The sequence below is a fragment of the Carya illinoinensis genome, chromosome 15, assembly GCF_018687715.1.
Source record: "Carya illinoinensis cultivar Pawnee chromosome 15, C.illinoinensisPawnee_v1, whole genome shotgun sequence".
In the NCBI taxonomy this organism is placed as follows: domain Eukaryota; kingdom Viridiplantae; phylum Streptophyta; class Magnoliopsida; order Fagales; family Juglandaceae; genus Carya; species Carya illinoinensis.
In genome coordinates, this window is record NC_056766.1 from 43,373,007 (window position 1) to 43,389,532 (window position 16,526).

The 16,526-nt window shown below is 39.2% G+C and overlaps 1 long non-coding RNA gene across 1 annotated transcript; it reads left to right on the forward strand.

Annotated features, from left to right (window-relative positions):
• The first annotated feature begins 4,063 nt into the window (after positions 1 to 4,063).
• On the forward strand, positions 4,064 to 6,294 carry LOC122297293. Its single transcript, XR_006238707.1, has 3 exons — positions 4,064 to 4,410; positions 5,776 to 5,864; positions 5,982 to 6,294. It is a non-coding gene; the product is annotated as an uncharacterized LOC122297293 (long non-coding RNA).
• The last annotated feature ends 10,232 nt before the right edge of the window (positions 6,295 to 16,526 follow it).

Genomic DNA, 16,526 nt, shown 5'->3' on the forward strand with positions numbered 1-16,526 from the left:
TGTTGGAAAATCAGGAATGTCTTCGGATTTCAGTGATAGCTCGCCTTCCCCAGCCAACACCCCTACCCCAGAAACTAACCCTACTCCTACCCCTATAACGAGTACACCTTGCCCTGCTCCGAAGCCCACACAGGGCAAGAAACCTGTATCTATAGTTTGGCAACACTTTACCAAACTAGAGGGTGGGGACCCCAACAACCCACAAGCTAAATGTAATCACTGTGGGAAAATGTATGGATGTCACTATAAGAAACATGGTACATCCCATCTGAAGGTCCATCTAGAGGAACAATGCAAGAAGAGTCCAATATTAAAATCCTTAGTAGAGAAGGGCCAATCTAGACTAGATATTAAAATGGCTGATGGGAGTAGTGGGGCCGGGGGGCCAACATTGAAGGGGTATACGAAGTATAACCCCGATGAGTGTAGAAGGAAGTTAGCTCGTATGATTATCATGGACGAGCTGCCTTTTCAATTTGTGGAGGGTAAAGGGTTCCAAGAATTTGTCCAAGAGTTGGAACCCAGATTTGTACTTCCTTCTCGTCACACCGTGGCAAAGGATATTAAGAAGATGTACCTTCGTGATAAAGATGTTTTGAGGGGCCAACTCACGGGTTTGGTAGTTTGCCTCACTACCGATACTTGGACTTCTATCCAAAATATGAATTACATGTCGTTGACTGTGCATTTTGTTGATGCTGATTGGGTTCTGCACAAAAAGATTATTAAATTTTGTCAAATAACTGATCATAGGGGTGAGACGATTGGGAAGGCATTGGAGGCCGCAATAAAGGAGTGGGGGTTGGAAAAGGTTTTGTCTGTGTCAGTTGATAATGCGTCCTCTAATGATGTCGCATTGGGATATCTAAAGAATTTATCTTAAAGATGCAAATAAGACATTCTTGGGTGGTGAATACTTGCATGTTAGATGTGCTGCACATATTTTGAATTTAATTGTGACTGAGGGGTTGAAAGATGTTGATGACTCGGTTGCCCGAGTTAGAATGGCTGTGAAATGGGTGAGGTCTTCTCCTTCAAGATTGGAGAAATTCAAAGTTGCTGCAAAGGCTGCAGGCATAACATCGAAGAAGGGTCTTTGTACTGATGTTCCTACCAGATGGAACTCAACCTTCTTGATGTTGGAGGCGGCCCAGGAATATAAGGCAGCCTTTCAATTATTGGGTGATGAAGACATCCAATATGTCAAATACTTTGATGAGCACGGGGGATCACGAAAGCCTAATGATGATGATTGGGTGGTAGTTTCTACTTTCGTTGATTTTCTTGGATTATTTTATGATGTCACGTTGAATATATTTGGTTCTTTGTACCCTACATCCCATGGGTTTTGTCAACAAATATGTAGGGTAAAAGAAGAATTAGAAGATATGCGTAGGGGTTCCAATGAAAGGATGAGGGGGATGGCAAGTTCCATGATGCTAAAATATGACAAGTATTGGGGAGATTTGACTAGAATGAATATTTTCTTATATGTGGCTGTTATTCTTGATCCCCGTCTGAAAGTTTCAGGCTTGTTATATGGGTTGGGACTTGTTCACGATCAGGTATGGACTGACATTATTGGTGAATTGGCCCGAGATACCCTGAAAAAATTGTATGACGAGTTTATGGCAATTAAGGGTGGTACTACATCGAAGACACATACACCGACCCCAACTCCTTCTACAGACATCGTGACCGGGCCTCCTACAAAGAAGCGCAGAATGCCGTGGACTAAGACCCTCGCACAGAATCCCACACTAGTCCATCAATCTACGGAGGTCGTTTCTGAGTTAGACAACTATTTGTCAGCGGATATGGTCCAAGATGATGATGATCATTGGGATATATTAGGATGGTGGAAGAATGCCTCAAAGAAATATCCCATCATTTCTGAGATTGCCCGCTGTATTTTGGCCATCCCTATTAGCACCGTTGCCTCAGAGTCAGCCTTTAGTACCGGAGGTCGTATATTGGATCCTTTCCGTAGTTCATTGTCTCCTACAACTGTAGAGGCATTGATATGCACACAGAGTTGGACGATAGGAAAGGATATTCATGTTCCGGATATTTTAGATTTTAAGGAGACCGATGAGGGTGGTGATCAGTCTGGATCTGGACCACCTGGTAATTATTTTTTATTTTATTATATTCATTTCCATTTCATCGTTATTAATTTTAATATTAATTTTTGTAGTAACACATGAGACGTCTAGCACCTCTGCAACATAAAAATGTGTTCAAGCCCGGGCCGCCCCAACTGTCACACCTCTTGACTCAAAGACAAGCCACAGCTGACAAGCCTCTTTAGAATGATCAATTTTTAATGATTTGTAAAAATTTTGTATTCAATAATTTGTAATGTTGATACAATGTCCTTTGGACACTTTTATGTTTGTAATTTTGTAATTGTTTAGCCTTTCAATTTTGTAATAGCTTAGTTATTATTATTAGTTTATTACGTATTAGACTCTTAGACATAACACTTTTTTTTTTTCTTTTAAATTTCGGAAATTTTTTTTTTGTTTTTTACTTATAATTTTATGGGCCCAAAATGGCCCATTGCTGAGATTTCTGGGCCCAAATTGGCCCAGAAATTGCTTCTGGGCCCAAAATGACCCAGAAATTGCCTCTGGGCCCAAGGCCCAGAAGGGGGGTGCGGGGGGCCGGACGGACTGGCCCCCCACCCCGTACCCCGTCATGCGGGACGGGGTACCCCGCCCCCGCACACCGGAGGCGGGGGACGGGGTGGATTTTCCCCATCCGCCCCATGCGGGGGCGGGGGGCGGGGGGGGGGGGGGGCTACCCCGCACCGTATGGTGCGGGTAGCACCCCTACTAATCCATATGCTGCATTCATATTGACAGGGTTAAACATTTTTATGGGAAGGTGGATCTCATCTTTCAGCCAGCTTATGAAGCAACACAGCTTGTGCTCATCTAGAAGGCCCCTCAACTGTTGGCTAGGGCTTCAAATTGTGCCGTGTAAGCCGCAATAGAGTTGGACTGTTTCAATCAGGTTAGTGCCTCCATGAGACTGTCGTAGGACGTCGGCCCAAAGTGGAGAAGCATAGACCTGGTGAACGCCTCCCAGTCATGGAAATGGCCCCTCTCAAAAGACTTTTGGTACCACACAAGAGCCTCCCCTTCCATGTGGTAAGATGCCATGAGCATGCAGTGTGGCAAGGGAGTCTGATGGAATTCAAAGTACTGGTGTGCTTTGAAAATCCATGAGGCTGGATGGTCTCCTTGAAAGTGGGGAAAGTCTAAGCGCACGCCCCTTAAACTGCCTCTTCTTGGTTCTAGTGGTTCTTGGTCTTCATACTGCAGCTGGCGCTGTTCCTGTTGATTATTTTGGTGATTTTTTTGCTGATTTTGTTGATGTTGATTGTGATGTCGTTGTTGGTGTTGCTGAACAATTGTGCGCATCATATCATTGAGTGTGTCGAAATTATTCTTCATTGTTTGTTGGGTTTGCTCATGCTGCTGTCTAATTTCCAGTATTTGTTGCTGTAACTCTTCATATTGTTGATGATGCTTGGATCTTGTATTTTCTGCCATAGGATTGGTGACTTGATACCACTGTTAAGAACTTGGTAGTTGTGGATATTAGGATTGCTTGTGTATTGTGAATGTTGGTAAGGTGATGGAAATGGTGAATGAAGGTTGTTGTGATGAGAAAACAGGTTGCATGGCTATTGTATGAAGAAATGCTAGAAAGGACAATGGCAATAGAAATGCTAAGGGAGTAACTTCGAGGGCTCCCTATCCTCCAAAGTGAAATAACAACTACAGAGAATTCCTTTAGAAATGTTTCGATCCACTCTACTCACCTTTCCGTGCCTTAAGATACTCTCATTTCCTAACTGAATTCAGACTAACTAAATTGACCTTGACAGTATAAAATCCACATGATAAGCGCATGCACCGTTTGGATTAAATACCAAATGCTACATTTTTAGACTATTAAAAAGGATTCTATTACAAAACGGTGCGTCGCACCTATTTAAACATATAAGAAACGGTGCGCAGCACCCAGTTATTTAATACTTCTATTAAAACGGAACACTTCTTTGCATAACGTCGTTGTTGCTTCTTTAAACTTCATCACTTTTGTACTTCAATAGATCTCCTCAGTTCAGTTCCTTCCCAGATCAAGTCTTCCATCGAAACCCTAACACTGTGACACTATCGCTGTTTTGCACCGCTGCCATCGCTCTGTTCCTCTCATCTAACTCGAGTCCTCAAAGCCCCTTTCTCTCGAATCTCTAATCTCTATCTCTCAAGTTCTCAACTGTTGAAAAGTGAAGCCCTAGCCGCTCCCGTCACTATTTTGCACTGCTGCCATCACCTCTGCCTCTCGTTCAGTTGCCATTTGCCCCATCTCTCTCTCTCAACTCCGAAGTCTACGGTATGTTCCGTCACTCTCAAGTTCTTGGTTGTTTGTTCTATCCTTTTGATTTCTCGAAAACTTTTTGAGTTCTAAATGTGAATATGGGTTCTTATGTCTGTATTTAATCTAAACCTGGATCTGGGTTTTGTGACTTTGAGATGAACTTTGCGATCTGGGTTTTGCTTATGGAAAAGAATGTTCAAATGCGTTCTCGGTTTCTATATCACTTTCCTCTCTCGTTGGTTGTTTCCCCTTTGTTTGGATCTAAGTTTCTGTGTTTGCTGGCCACAGTGAATCGGGAATGAAGATTGCCATTAACGCAGTGTAATGCTTTAGATATATATATATATATATATGTTTGTGGGACTGATATTTGTGAGTAGCTAGCTAGCACTCATCATGTCAAATACTAAAATATTGGCTAAGATCAGTGCGTGACCACAAAATAAAAGTTGCTTTTATATTTTCTTATTTTCTTGCTTTCTGTCAGTATTAACTTATGCTTAATACTTCACAACCGTTAGATAACTTAAAAGGAGCCAAATGGGTCATTATCAGTTAGATAACTTAAAATATTAATTGGTTGATTCTTTGCAAGCATATGGGTGTTGTTGTGATATAATCACATGAGAGGAAAAAAGGGTCTTAAGGGAAAGTACTAAGAAGCCACTGATAATGATTAATGGAAAAAGGTTAGACTGCATGTTAACTACCTCTCTGTGGCCTGTTTAATATATAATATGTTGTCTATTTTATAATGGCTACAGTTTATGGCTTGCTAATTGGAACAGTACTGCATTACAGTTTATATAATATGTTGTCTATTTGAGCTTAGCTGTCTTTTATTTTGTTGCTTGTCATCAATCTCTAATCACATAAAAACTTTCTAAAACTTTCATGCAACCTTAAACATCACTGCATTACAAACCCTTGGGGTTGAGTCATTATAATCCAGAATTCGTGGATGAGGCTGCAGCTCTTTACATGTTTGCATAATATTTATTATTATGGTTGAGTCTTTTGGCTGAGACAGAGATACAGAGAGAATTTTCTTCATACCGTGATCAGTTTTCGTGTCTTTCTTCTTGAATTGCCCTGTGGATACTGTGTTTTGTGCCCTTCATTCTTGTCTTTTATGTTTTCTATAATTGTTCACCCCCCTCCCCACTAAATGAGTTTTTCTTAACTTTTGTTTGACTGAATTCAACACTGTACATGCCTCTTGAGTTTCTATTTTGTGGCACTAAATGATGTAATGAAACTCCCATGTTCACAAGCAATTTCTAAATGAAACAAGACATTCCTTTTAGCTTTTGCAAAAATTTGTTACACTTTTGTTGCGATCAACTACTTGATAAATGCGGTGCTTTGGTATGTATTCAGGGCAGACGAATTCCACTGATTGAAAGCCCATTTCTGATATGTTTCCCAAATGCCATGGCTTTGCTGGGTAGATCAAGATATGCTGTAAGGTTTGTACTGAAAAATTTCAGAGTACATGATCTTCTCAAAACTGCAAATTTCCACACCGCCCAAAAATTTCTTCATTTTGACTAGGCTTAAACTATTAACTTCTTTTTTAATGGCAGCTATCACATGTTTTGTGGGATTGCAGTTTCAGCACATACTTTTAATAGGAAATAAGGAGTGAAGATCTCCATAATGATGCAGTTTGGGTACTAATAATTCTTCAATAGGCTTGGTTTAATTATTTGCATTTCCTAATTGTTCAATCTATTATTATATCAACACATGATTTGGCAGATGCTTATATCAAAACAGTTCCCTTGTGTAGCTTACCCCAATTCCCGATTGAAGATGTGAAGAGTAGTGACATTGGTTTTTTTTTTTTTTTTTTTGATTGGAGTAGTGACATTGTATTAGTTTAATTAGTTGTGATGTATTATTATTATTTTTTCTTTGTAAATTTATGTTTTGCATTGTGATGTAACAACAATATTAGCTATTTCGCATTTTTATTTATTTTTTTCTTCAATTTATTTTAAAAAAAAATTAAAAGTGTTTAAATTATTATTTTTTTAAATAAGGGCAATTTAAAAATGATATATATCAGATTTTTTTTTTTAAGTTATAAAGTTTTTTTCTTTTTTTTTTTGGTTAAAAAAAAGTATTACAAAATTCAAATTCAATCCGGATATTTGGGTTTTAAGTAAAAAAAAAAAAAAAAAAAAAAACTGTATATCTGGTTACAATCTGGATATTCGGATTGAATTTGTTTATCTGCACTAAATGCATACGGATTCAATCTGGACGAATAACTGTCTGGTTTTTGGAATTCGGATCTGGTTATGGCTGGATATCCGGATCTGAATGAACAACCCTACTTAGTATCAAAACAAGTCTTAAAAGTAATTATAATAATTATTGTCAATAAAGTTTTATAAACAAGCTATACATTTGGAGAAAAGTAGGTCCTTGCCTTTTCAAATGATTATACAAAATTTTTTATGAAAATTCAAAAATTAGATTTTGCTATTTATAATTTTTACATTATATATTAAATTACTAATGACAAAAAGGAAGGTATATTCTTAAAATGAGAGTATTTGAAATAATTATGTGGGATACTTTAAAAACTAATAATGACATAATATTTATTTAATACTTTTGATGTTCTTTCGATAAGTTTATTAATATTTTAATTAAGTAATTTTTTTTAAAAAAATTATATTTAAATTATTTTTGTTTTGGGCCTTCTTCTATTAGGGGCCTTAGGCAATTGCCTAACTTTCCATTAGCTGACCTTGACTAAAAGAAATACCGTATTTTTTCAAGGGGGAGATTCATGGCAAAAGTAGCTTTTTTTTGTAGGAAAAATCCTATATCCACAAAATTTTGTTGTGGAAAGCTCATGGCATAAAACTTGCTGCAAAAAGTATTATAGTCTACAAAAGGTTTAAACCATGGCCAATATTTATGTTTTCTCATGACACATCTCAAGGCAAGAGTTGATGAAGCTCGTCGTAAAAGCACGTCCATTTTCGTTAATGATCATGGGAATAGGAGCAATTATTGTGAGAAGTAGTGGTGGGTATTAGTATTAACTACTAGAACATTTGGTGGAAAAAACTTCTAACCAAAAATCGTTTTTGCCACAAGTTGTCTTCACAGCAAATGCTAAAAGAATTAAAAAAAAAAAAAGAAAAAGAAAAAAATTGTGAAAGCCAAAAAGGATGAGAATGAGCCAAAAATGATCATAAAAATTTGTCTAATATAAGTTAAAAAAATTATATACAAACTTTGGAGATTCAAATTGGTACTAATAACAATTTCAAAAAAATGCTAACTTGTTTACAAGAAAATTCTTAATGAGAACCCAAGAGTATGAAATATTGAGCAATCTCCATTTCTCCTGCTGACACTTCATGTTTTGGTTTAACTATGCAGGAAATTGAAAACTACATGTCGCAGTCTAGCTATATTACATCAACCTTTTCCTATCGGAAGTTACATACATATTTTAACTCAAAACAAAAAAATTCTAGAAATTCTGTGAAACAGCCCATCTAGGGGTCCAGCAGTATCTGCCCCATTACACTACACAGGAAGAGTGGCGTGCCCATTTTGGCCCAGGGTGGGGAGTTTTTGTAGAGAAAATCAACTTATGACCCATTGGCAGTACTTGCTCCTGGCTAGAGAATATTTCATAAGGCAATAAAAATTCATGACAGTGGCCTTACAAAAGACAAGACAGTAAGTTTTATAAACCCCAATTATTACCTCCAACAAAGTAAATCCCAAAAGATAAGATTCAAGCGCAACACAAAAGCAAACAAAAGGCTAGCTAAATGCCACAACAACATAGATTCACGTGCAAAACAAAAGCAAAAAAACTTAATAAGGGAAGGAATATAGAAGACTGAACTCAAAACTGAGAGTTACAAGGACTGAAATTCTGCTGCTGTAATGCCTTGCAGTAATTCTAGTTCAATCCTTATAGCATTTGTGGCTTGGAGCTTGAGATGGCTAGTAGTGAGAAGGGATGAGAATGCCGTGATCAGAGGGCTGATTTGTTGTGCAGCAACTAACTTAGGTGTTTAGGTGCTATAATCTAATAAAACTGGAGGAATATGAGGCAAGAACAAAAAATAAATTTGCCTATGTGAAAGGGGTGTAACTGGCTGCCGAAGAGAGATGGAGCTGGTTTGATGCAAGGGACTTGTGGCTCACGTTCGCACTGATTTATAATGGTTTGACATACCAAAAAAAATGGAGATTTAAACATAGTTGATTAGAGGAAATGATAGAGCTAAATCTACAGCAGAAACAATAACATAACCCAAATTGCCTAAATCATAACAGAGCAGAATTTTATTCTACCTCGTCAAGCTGTAGGTTGAACTAATTTCTCTTGTTTCCACCTTCACGAATACTTTTCTCTTGCTCATAAGCCCCTTGACAAGCATACTCATGGTTTCATAAGTTCAAACCATTATATTCCCACACTTATCCACTCAAACACATTCATTATTCAAGCAAGAGTTCAAACTCTATTTCCTTTTTCTAACAAAGAATTTAAAAGATTATCACCCAGCAAGAATAAAATGGCTGCGAATTTTCTACCACATGAATATCACGAAGACATCAATACATAAGAAACGAGCAAACATGTTTATTCATCATTGATGCATCACTGTCCAGCAAGAATTTTCTACATACATCAATAAAACAAGTATAATGTTCATCCCTCGTGGGTTTACTACAAAACTCTCTCTATTAGGACGCTTAGACATGAAACTTAGGGAATAAAGGCCACAGATACAAAAACCATTAAAAGCATTTTATCGGTAGTAAAAATGGAGAGACCAGGATCAAAAAATTCAGATAAAGCTAAAATTGAGTCTCACTGACAAAAGATTCAACAAAACAGAATATAACCATTAAGACTCCCATTCAATACCCACCCAACACATAACTTCTTCTTAGTTCATCATAACCAACATATTCAATATATATAATTATGTACATATCAATTATACACCAACTCAAACACATTCACTAACTTTATAAGCTTCATTCACACAATACATTCAATTTACAAAATCTGTCCAGCCACTATATAACCATATGATGGTCCTTCAAGCTTCCACACACATTCTAGGCATCCAATCACATGAACATAGTAATCTAGGAAAGATAAAGGGAATAGGGATTATACCAAAAATTAAGGGGCCGGAGTGTTGCTTGCCGCTTGAGGCTGTACCAAAACATATTGAATCGGGTGGTTGAGCATGAAGGCTCATGGTGGCCTGAGTTGCTGTTGTCGAGGCTGTGGCGCATTGAGGAGGGGGGTTGAGAGGAAGGTTCTGTCGCGGGAAAAATCGGGAGGAGGAGAGGGAGTTACCGGGGAAAGAGAGGGAACTGGAGGAGGAAAGAGAGAGACGTGGTGGCGAAGGTCTAAGGTTGTGTATCAACTCATCTCATCTCAAAAACAAAACAAATGAGGCCGTAACAGCAGACTTATTTGCAATGACACGAAGTCGCAGCAAAAAGTGACTTTTCCACTTGAATTTCCGATTGTCGAACATGATTTCGTGATAAAATGTTATTTTTTTTTCCACGGACGACATCATGTAAGTATTTTCCACCAGCATATGTCTTGGAAAAAGAACTTGTGAGTACAAGTTGGATTCAATGTCGCGATCATCATCGTCATAATCATAATCAACACAACGCCTCTTCGAAAGTGGACTTCCATCTATCGGATTTGCTAAATTTCCAATATCTTTAATGGGTGCATCCAAATGGAGATCAACATTTTCATGATGGGGCACACCTCCATGATCTTTCGCATTATGCTCATAGTGTTTGTATAACAGATAAACTCCACAACATTTGAAGTTCACTGAATTTGGAGTACTTTCAAATATAATCCTCAGATGGTCGGCCTCTGCACTCACTTATCGCGTAAGATATTCTGTAGGTAAGTACCACAAGCACACATGATCTGAATCCATTTCATCAAATTCTACATGTTTCCCAATATAAGAAACGAATTCGGCAACTCCTACCATGATGTGAACGTTAAAAAGAATATTAGATGTTCCAACGGGTTCAATAATAGCACAAAAAGAAATTCCTATGGTGTAATCCAAATTATACGGTGGGGCCATTTTAATATCAAATTCACATCGATGACTATTTGAAGTGATCTCCTTGCAATGTCTGAACCAATCTGGAAACTTATTTCCTAGAAATATCATGTTAGACTGTTGGAAGAATACATCATAAAATATATATTAGCTATATTCAAATATATAAACCAATTAGGCACACAAAATGAGTATAAAAGGAAAAGAGAAATATATATATATATATATATATATATATAGGGACTTACTCGATTCCATGTAGGATTTAGAATACAATTCCCAAGTTACGTTGATGACTTGATAGTTAAAAATAAAGAGCCCACCCAACATCTGGCCCACCTAAGAGAGGCGTTCACAATACTATGGCAGTGCAAGATGAAGTTGAACCCTTCGAAGTATGAATTTAGAGTAAGGTTGGGTAAGTTCCTAGGGTTGATTATGTCAAAAAGAGGAATTGAAGCCTAAAAAAAAAATAAAAAAATTAAAGCAATCATGAACATGAAGCCGCCAAAGAGTCTATATGACATGTAATGGCTAGCGGGAAGAAAAGCAGCCTTGAATAGGTTCGTATCGAGATCCACAGAGAAATGCCTCCCCTTCTTTAGGGTATTACGGAAGGTACACCAATGGAACGAGGAGTGTGACAAAGCTTTCCAAAAGCTGAAGCAGCATTTTACCAAACCGCCACTCTTGAGGCAACCTATAGAATGAGACACACTATATATATCTAGCGGTATCCCCCCACGCCGTTTTGGCCATCCTTGTCAGGGAAGAAGGGGCGGAGCAATTGCCGTGTACTCCACAAGTTGCGCCTTAAGGGGAGTAGAACTCAAATATCCACGAGTAGAAATGATGGTGTTTGCCTTGGTGATTAGTGGCCAAGAGGATACGCTCAAACTTCTAGGCTCACTCAATCAAAGTACTCACAGAAAGCCTATTGGAAAAGGTATTGCAGTGACTAAACAGCTTGAACAGATTAGTTGGGTGTTCAATCTAGCTCAACGAGTTCGACATTGAGTACTTTCATAGGAAGGTCATGAAAGGGCAGGCGTTGGCAAACTTTGTTGCTGAATTCTCAAGTTTCCCACTAGAAATAGTCGCTGCCCCGACAGGAAAACTGTGGATCTTTTTTGTGGACGGCTCCTCTTGGTCGTTCGCCCAATGAGGGGTTGACCTAGTTGAGCCCTTCCCGCCCAGGAAAGGTGCAGTCAAGTTCATGATCGTAGCAATGGACTACTTTACAAAGTGTGTAGAAGCAGAACCTTTAGCAGCCATCACGACTAGTCATTTTTCGGTACTGAATTCTGCAAAGCATAGTCTCATATAACGGGCAACAATTTGATTCAATGCACTACCGAGAGTGGTGTGTCGAGCTAAAGATACAGGTCAAATATTCATCCCTAGGACATCCATAGGCTAATGGACATGTAAAGACTACAAACAAAGCATTGCGAGGAATTCTAAAGAAGAAACTCACGGACAAGAAAGGAGAATGGGCAAAGGAACTACCAGGAACATTGTGGGCCTACAAGACCATTGTAAAGACCCTACGGGAGACCTCATTCACCTTGGCATACGGAAGTGAAGTAGTGCCCCTAGTGGAAGCCGGTTGCCAAGTTACCGAACCCTCCATTTTTTGACGCCCAAGAATAATGAAGTTATAAAAGAGCACATCGACGTTCTAGAAGAAGAGAGAGAGAGGCGGTAGAAGTTAGGATGATACTCAACAAGAAAAAGGCAGAACATTATCTAAAGAAGAGAGTCAGACCTAAGAGATTCAAGATAAGAGACCTGGTGCTAAGAGAAAGCAGGGTCACCACCAATGAAGAGGGCAAGCTCAAATCCCGATGGGAAGGACCACATGTGGTAGTGGCCAACCACAGGTCCGGGTCGTAGTGCTTGAAGGATAGCCAAGGCAAAGAGCTGCAACACCCCTACAATGTAGAACACTTGAAGAAATTCTACCCTTGATCATGTTAATTTGATTGTTAGAACTCTACTATTGAATTCTTGATTATGTTTCGTAGTAAACAAAGCATTCATTTCGGGCAAGTGCCAACTCACCCAAGGAAAAAGGGCATGAAGTTCAACAAACCATGCAATTCTTAATCACCAATAACGGGTCCAAAGACTCTCGGTGCCAAGGAAAAAGCGTGCGGGGGTCAATAGACCACACAACCCTTAAACACCAATGATGGGTCCAAAGATTCACAGTGACAAGCAAAAAGGGTGCAGAAGTCAACAGACGATGCGACCCTTAAACACCAATGACGGGTCTAAAGACTCATGATGCCCAAGAAAAAGGGCGCGAAGGTCAATAGACCATGTTGCCATTAAACACTAATGACGAGTCCAAAGACTTGCGGTGCCAAGGACAAAGGGTGGGGAGGTCAATAGACCACGTGACCCTTAAACACCAATGTCGAGTATAAAGACTTGTGGTTCAAAGGAAGGGGGCATGGAAGACAACAATGACAAGTACAAAAACAAGCCACTTGTAGAGTAAAAAGAAAGAGCTTCGTGAAATCCAAGCAAGGTGTAACAAGATAAAAGGCCCAAACCGGCTAAGTGTTCCCAACATGCACGGGTACAAAAGGCAAGTAAAAAAGTGTTCATATTATTTACAAAAAGCTATTACAAATGTAGTAGTGGAAGACAACTATTACAAAAGGCTAAGTAATAGGACCATGGGAAGGTGGAGGTGGACAAGGACTGTCAAAGGCATCGGGCATGGTGTCCCAACCAAAGGCGTCCGCAAGGCTACATTAGGCTTAAATATCTCCAAATCTAAGCACCTCAAATTAGTATAAGGATTGGCCAACAAGTGCAATCTAAGCTGCAGCACGCCAACTCCATACCCATAACAAAAATCACAATCCCTAACGCCATGCTTCGACACCAGCTAAGGGTGAAGGTGAACAAGTTCACCCCTTACAACTGCCAAGTTAGACTCCAACATCTTCACCTACTGGGTCTTTTCCTTCAATCGGGTATCCTTATAAAGAAGTGCTTCGTTAAACTTCCTTTGTTGTTTGTTTGTGTCGGTGCAACTTTTCTTGTATTCCTTGTGCCATTCGGCCAGCTTCTCTAGAGTGCCACATACCTCAGAGAGATCAAGATTAACTTGCCGCTTGCTTTCCTCTAAAGCAGCCAATGCCTCCTCGAGTTCAGAGCAGTGTTATTGAGAACTAGACAACTCCTGGCAGACATAATTTAGCTCTCTTTAAGGGCGGAGAGCTAAGAGAGAGCATGACCCTGCTTTGACTCTAACTCCTCCCAGGCAAGGGAAAGGTGTGCTCTAGAGGAGTCACACTCTGACTCCAGCAGTCCCAATGAGAAGTTGTCCCTAGCCTTCACCTCTTTAGCGCGACAGAGTTCATCACGAAGTTGGGAAACCTCATCTCGAAGAATGTCCAAATCAGCTACTGGAGAGTGTATGATCTATAACTCCACCCTCTCAACCTTCCATTTCTCAAATTCCCTCTTGGCATAGAAAGAAAAGACATACCTAGAGTGAACTTCATCCTCCAAGTTAGCATGATCCACCATGATCTAGGCCACCAAATCGTTGACACCCTACAAAGATAAAACTGAAGAAAGTTAAAAAGGAGAGATGAAAAAGGAAAAAAAAAATAGAGAGAAGAACAATCAAAGGTACTTAGAGAGGAAATTTCTTAGCCGATTAGCCTTGTTGCTCATAGCTTCATCTCTAGTAGGACTAGAGGAGGTGTAAGCACCTCCCAGAACCTCCCCATCATACCTCACCTCATGACCATAGCGAGGACCAAGGGGGAAAGCTGCAGGAGATGCCACCTTTGCTGAGCCCGCTCTAATCCCAGGAGCCTTATCCAACTCTCCCACCAGGTGAACAATGTCAGTGTAAGCAAGTTCAACATCCTGTAGATGGTAGTGGGCAAAGAGTGGGGTTTTGAACTCTTACCTTCACTCTCTTATTCAATTTCTTCTAAAATAGGAGCGTCATTGCCCTTCTCCATGCCCTGGAGACCAGAGTTGCCTAGGTCACCTTCTTCACTACCCTGAGTTCCCTTGTGGGCCGCCTGGTTGGCAAGACTCAAGGAAAAAGGGGTGTCCACATAGACATTGACCTTGAGGTAGGGAATTTGAAGGTCGGGCTAGACTCTAAATCAAGCTATTGAGAAGGAAGGTCAAAGTCAAAAGTGATTGCCAGGTTAGAAAGAGCTTGACCCATTAACCTAGTCAATGATTGCCTCAACCTAGTCAATGATTCCTTGGGATCATCATATGCACTAGGCCCAACCTCACCAGTAGTGCCCTAACAAATGACTCCTAATCTGTGAACATCCCTATTTCCTCCATGTTTTGAAACCATTCTAATGTCTTACCCTCCATGTGGAAGGAGGCCAACCATAGCCTATGTTGAGGTGAAGTATTTTGAAAGGCAAATAAATGATTTACCTTCTAGATCGAAGCATTGGGATCCTCGCCGGAGAAAGTGGGGAAGTCCACTCTAATAGATCTGGTCAACAGCTCTCCAATTTGTTCTCTAGAATTTTATGAGTACTTCACATTTACCCCAAAAGATGACTCCTCTTGCCACTGACTTTGTTCTTTCTTTTGCAGATCACGAGTCAAGACAGCTAGCTGGTTAGCCACTGACTCAGATTGCCTATTCATGGCAAGCATCTCTATCCCCAGATTTATAAACTTGGACTCATTACTTTTCTTAAAGGCCAGCATCTCGGATTCACGGCTTTTAAATTATGAATCGGTAGACTTCTTCAACCAATTCAGCCCTTCTTGTAATTGATTATGATGTGTCCCTTTAGCCATTGTTTCAAAGCAAGGAATTGGTATCTCTCATACTAGATTTGTAACAGTTTTGTAATTTCTTAATAAATGAATAGGGAAATTTCTCACTTATAGGGTGAGAGTCCTCCGATGGGAAGAAGGAATAAGAAAGATAAAACCAGAAATTTGTATTTTTTACTTCTCAGATACCCATACAATATTTTGAAAATGCCTATATAGGTCAGTGGAATCAAGTAACCATCCACCCTTACGCAGTAGGCTCACAACCAATTAAAATAGGAAAATGCTATTCTTCCCGATGGAAGTTACCATTGGGAATTTTTTTTATTTATTTTTATTGTTTATTACTTAATGATTAACTAAGTTTTTTTCTAAGAATATTGTATTTTTTATTTTTTTTAATATTTAAAAGTGTTAAAAAACTCATGTAAAAAAATAGCAAAAAAATAAATAAAAATAAAACCACTAGCGGGAGTCCCTAGTGGGTACGAAATAGAAACAAATCAGTGGAAAGTAAAAGTGTGAACTAGATAATCTTGACAGTAATTTTTGTAGACAAAAGAGATTTTATGTGTGTGTGGAGCTTTGGGCTTAATAACTTGTGTAGAGTTGATTCGAGCTATATGTCGATCATTTTAGTTTTTCTATCCTAGAAGAGTCAAGTCAAGAAGAGTTCAATATTAAAGTTTTGTATACCGCAAAGGGTTTGACATTTTGAATTTCTTTAAAGAGAGCGAGATTTCCATGCCATAATCCAAACTGGTTTCGATTGAACATTAATTTCATTGTAGTTTTTATTATATTGTTGTGTATTTCACTAACAACTTGTATGTACAAAAGGGGAAGATAATTGTTTGTACACGTTTCAAATAGACAAACCGTATTCACGCTTTTGTAAAAAAGTGGACCCCACCTTGAAGATAAATTGTTTGTGCACTCTTCAGGTCACGAGTCCTAAGAGAGGAGCACCACCCGTACCCTTCAAAAGTTGGGACATCCTAAACATGGAAAGATCCCACATCGGTGAGACGAGAAGAAATGTCGTGGCCAACCATTGAGAATTGAAAAGCTGGAAGTAGAACAAGAAGTACAGAAAGAACAAGAAATCGCAAGAAGGGAGTAGACTGAAGAGGAGAAAATAGAAAGGAGAGGCAAATGAAAACTAAAATGGGGAAAATAGAGCAATGTGCAAACTTAATGGGGAATAAGAGGGGTTGACGGCTCCAGCAT